Below are 4,867 nucleotides of genomic sequence, written 5' to 3'. Positions count from 1 at the left end.
TAGTGTTGTTGATGTATGGAGAGAAACAAATCCACAGCAGAGACTCTATACCTGGAGCAGCAGGACCACTCTAAACAGTCTCGTATAGATTATTGGCTTATTTCCCAAAGTCTAGCAAGCATTTGTAACTCAACCAGCATTCATGCTACGCCTCTTACAGACCACAGTGCTATCTCTCTTAAGGTTAGTCTTTCTGCATCCCCTGATTTCAGCGCAACTCCTTCTTATCGGAAATTGAACAATTCTCTTCTCCAGTTTAAAGATGTTAAAAAAAAATATTACATTATTGATTGAGCAGTATTGGAAGAGAGCTTTAACGTTAGATTCATATTGTTGCCAGTGAAGTTTGAAATCGGTTGAAGTTTGAAATCGGTAAATATTTCAGAAAATTTGGTAGTAACTTAGCTAAATTTAAAAGAGCAGAAGAAAATAAAGTGGTGTCTAAAATTGCAATACTTTCTTCTTGACCCCAAGAACAGCTTTCTGAATCTGATAAACTTGAGTATGCTGCACTACAATGTAAATAAGATGAGCTGTACATTTATAGAGCGCAGGGAGCTTATATACAGTAAGATCTAGACAAAAATGGATAGAGGAAGGAGAATGCAACACAGCATATTTTTTTAGATTAGAAAAGAGTCGTTTAAGAACCTCATTAATTGAAACTCTAAATATTGATGGGACAGTGACTAATAACCCTCAAGAAATGGGATAACTCTTACTGCAAGCTACTGCGCTAATTTTTACAGTAATCTTTACCATCAAAAAATTTCTGAAGAGGCAACCTGTACTTTTCTTGAGTCTGTTAAAAACTGCAAGGTTATCTCAAGAAATGACATCTGTGATAGTGAAATTACTTTATTAGAAGTTAATAACTCAATTATAGAACTTAAAAACAATAAATCACCCGGAACTGACGGGCTAAGTGCAGAGTTCTACAAACAGTTTTCTGAAGAGTTATCCCCTTTTTTACTTAAGGTTTTTGAAGAAAGTATACAGAATGAGACTCTCCCCCCAACTCTCACTCAAGGATTAATTACTTTTATTCCAAAACCCAAGAAAGACTTACTTTTAATTGACAATTGGTGTCCTGTATCTCTGCTCAACAATGATTATAAGATTTTAGCTTATATTTGCTAAAAGATTAAAATCTGTATTGGATTCTGTAATAGATGAGACACAATCTGGTTTCATGACTAAAAGACATATTGTTAATAATATAAGATTGGTTCTTGACCTTTTAGATTATTCTGAATTGATACAGGAGGACAGCTTCATTCTTTTTTTAGATTTCTATAAGGCGTTTGATTCTTTAGAGCACCAATTTATTATTAAGTCATTACATAGATTTGGTTTTGGAGATATGTTTTGCAGAGTAATTAAAACCCTTTACAATAATGGAAGCTGTTCGATTAAATTAAAGAATGGCACTTCGCCAAGGTTCAGTTTATCTAGAGGAGTCAGGCAAGGGTGTCCCATTTCTCCTTACTTATTTTTACTTTTGGTGCAGCTACTCTCAACGTTTATCTGTGAGAGCGGTATTCAGGGTATCAGTATAGCAGATCGAGAAGTTATCATTAGCCAATTAGCGGATGACACCACCTTATTTTTAAGAGATGATTCCCAAATCCCTATCCTATAGCAATTGATTGTATAAAACTGTTCTCTAAAGCTTCAGGACTTAATCTAAACTTAAGTAAATGTGAGTTAATGTCTATTAAAGATTGCACAGTACCATCCTTTTATAATATTCCAGTTAAGCCTGAAGTTACTTATTTAGGCATTGTGATCACTAAAAATCAAGTTAACAGAAGTACCTTGAACTTTGACCCTGTTATAGTAAAAGCCCAAAGAAGATTTAATGCATGGTTGCAGAGAGACTTGACCTTGAGAGGCAGAGTACTGCTTGCTAAGGCTGAGGGTACACTGTAAAATATTTCCAGACTTTCACAATATTTAACTGTGTTATTTTACAGTAAAATACTGTTTTAATTGATTTACTGTAAACAATTGTAATTTCACAGTAATGTGGATTCGCTCACTGACATTTTACTATCTGCTGTGATATGACAGCAAATTACTGTAAAAAAAATAGGCTGTTCAGCTGAGAACGAAGACCCCACCCAGATAGCAAGCACAGTTGGGCCAACGGCTTTTTCTGTATGGGCCAGCCTGAGCCTCGGCTGAAATCAGTTGTAATGGTGTCAGGTCCACACTCGGTGTAGCTGTGACCCGAGACTCGGTGTAACTTCGACCCGAGTTCGTTTTGTCACAAGCGGGCCACGAAAAAACTGAAAAAAAAAGATTTTGGCGGTTAAATCCTGAGGATGATCCAACAGACGCGTCGCAGACCATTTCGTTTCCGAGAGGAATCATTCAGCTGATAAAAACGGGTAAGTAATTTAATTCATTTATTGTTCTGTTGTTTGATGTTTTAATTGAGATGGTTTGCGATGGTAATTAGGCCTTCGTAACATCAGAATACCCATTCGGTCGCGGAGATACGGAGTGTTGATGAAAAGGCCTAACGTTACGGTTTCATTTTAGGATGATTGTGTATTTGTTTTATTAGAAACACTGCTGAGCTGGATCCAGTGCACTGCAATGTTGGCTAATGAAATTATATTTAGTAGTTATATTCCATTTTGTTTGCTAAAATTTAGTCAGTTATTTCGTCTTTTTCAACGAGTGATTATCAAATCATAGGAGTCGGACTATGCTTTCGGTGCATAGATTTGATTCACTAACATTTCAAAAGAGTAATTTACTTGTGAATCGAACTACTACACTGACCACCACGCTGCTGCATAACACCCGCGGAGACAACTCATTATATGTACAATCTGAAATTAAAAAAGACTTATTTTGTTGTAGCTAACACTTCTGTGGGGAGCTCCGAAACGGGAAAGCGTTATAGATAAGTGCAGCTTATTAATTCTTTGTCTTTTGCTCGACTTTTGTTATTGAATGTTACGTTAACATCAACGTAATTTGCTTTAGAGCAGGTGCACTTTAGAGTGAAAGAAAAAATGAAAGAGTATATATCACTGTATAATGCGATTAAAATGGTTTAACATTTTACTGCAGTGGGGATATATGATGATTATGAGCGAACATACTAACTTAATTGATGTTTATCTGATCGCACTGTTTGGAATCTGACACCAACAGTTTTTGCAGTCTTGGTTACACTTTATAATAAGGTTTTATTTTGTTAATATTAGTTTTCAACATTAGTTAACAGAGTAACCATGCGTAATACTTCAAAATGTATTAATCTTGGTTCATTTTCATTTTGACATTTAAAATAAAACAGTATTTGTTAACATTAGCACTGTGAACTACAAGAACAAACATTGAACAGTTGTATTTGTATTAACTAATGTTAACAAATACTGTAACAAATGTATTGGTTATATTAGTTAACACATTAATGTTAACAAATGAGACCTTATTGTAAACTGATACCGATATTTTGCATATACTGCTGCGTGAACTCTGACAACAACATTTATCAAACCTATGCACATAAAAAACGAATACTTAAGATTTAATAATGACTTCACAATATGTATTCCTTTAAAAGATGCAGTTCAGAGAAACCCTGACAGCTAATGCTGCTGAAATGGAGGTCGAGGGATCATGGACTGGTGGATCCAGCCGTCTAACTGGCAGTAGATCGAGGAGCAGACACAAGGTAAGTCTTCCTAGTGTTGATCAGGAGGCAGACGCACTCTGGCAGTTTAAATCTATATTAAAAACACACCTCTCTAACCTAGCATAAACATAATACATTTATATCATTAAAATCCCTATAATCCTATATAATTCAAAAAGGATTGTTAGGCCGCATAAATTAGCTCAACCAGAACCGGAAACACTTCTCATAACAATGAACAATGGCATTTTTGCTAATGTTAGTCTCTCTGTCTCATTCTTATCCCGAGGTTACTGTTGTCAGCCGGATCTAGTCCGTATCCAGATCAGATGCTGGACCTGCACCCTAAGATGAACACAGTGAGCCCTGAATGTCAGAAGAGACCATGACAACTAGACGAGACCTAGAAACAAACGCCTGTCAAGACCTTGTTGACACAACAGTCATCGGCACAGTCATCGGATCAGATCCACGAGAACCAGACCAGTCCTCCACACAGACCCAACGGCCAGCTTCAACTCCTCTCCCACCAATTGCCAGCGTGATCTTATGAAGGTAAAAGAGTAGCAAAACTCGAGATTAGATGTGAATTTGAGAACTTGTACAATTAATATTTGTACTTGTACACTAAAATTTACACTCACATCTCCAATGTGAAAACTTGTTGAATGTTGAGATCAGCACTTGCAGAAAATAGTCACAAACATGCATTCTGAATTTTAAGCTGCAGATAGTTACAAATGCAAAAGTCATTCACAGAAATACAATGACAGACACAAACTTGTATTCTTTCATTCACATTCGCAGCACAACCTCAATTAAGCACTTCTCAAATCTGCCATTGCAATATCAAATCTTCACACATTGACTTTCGCAACTTTTTTTGCGATATATTAGATGCGTAACTAACTTTTGCATTTTCAAACTCAGTGGCAGTAAGAGAGATAGGCGCGGCAATTTGAAATGGCAGATTTGAGAAGCTGGAAGTGCCTAATTGAGTGTATACTGGGAATGTGAATGAAAGAGTACAAGTTTGTGTCTGTCATTTTATTTCTGTGAATGACATTTTAACATTTGTGACTATTTATCTGCAGCTTAAAATTCAGCTGGTCCAAAATGCATATTTAGGCTGCATCAAAATAATCCACACGATTCCAGTCGACAAATAAAAGTCTTCTGATCTGAAACGATTGATCATTTTTATAAACA

General features: G+C 36.0%; 1 long non-coding RNA gene across 1 annotated transcript; it reads left to right on the top strand.

Moving 5' to 3' along the window:
• The first annotated feature begins 2,370 nt into the window (after positions 1–2,370).
• On the top strand, positions 2,371–4,499 carry LOC308699877. Its single transcript, XR_014031230.1, has 3 exons — positions 2,371–2,393; positions 3,587–3,697; positions 3,948–4,499. It is a non-coding gene; the product is annotated as an uncharacterized lncRNA (long non-coding RNA).
• The last annotated feature ends 368 nt before the right edge of the window (positions 4,500–4,867 follow it).

Source organism: Scardinius erythrophthalmus, assembly GCF_964197995.2.
Source record: "Scardinius erythrophthalmus genome assembly, chromosome: 12".
Taxonomy (NCBI): Eukaryota; Metazoa; Chordata; class Actinopteri; order Cypriniformes; family Leuciscidae; genus Scardinius; species Scardinius erythrophthalmus.
The sequence above is the reverse complement of the archived record's forward strand: the minus strand, read 5'-3'. Positions and strand labels throughout refer to the sequence as shown.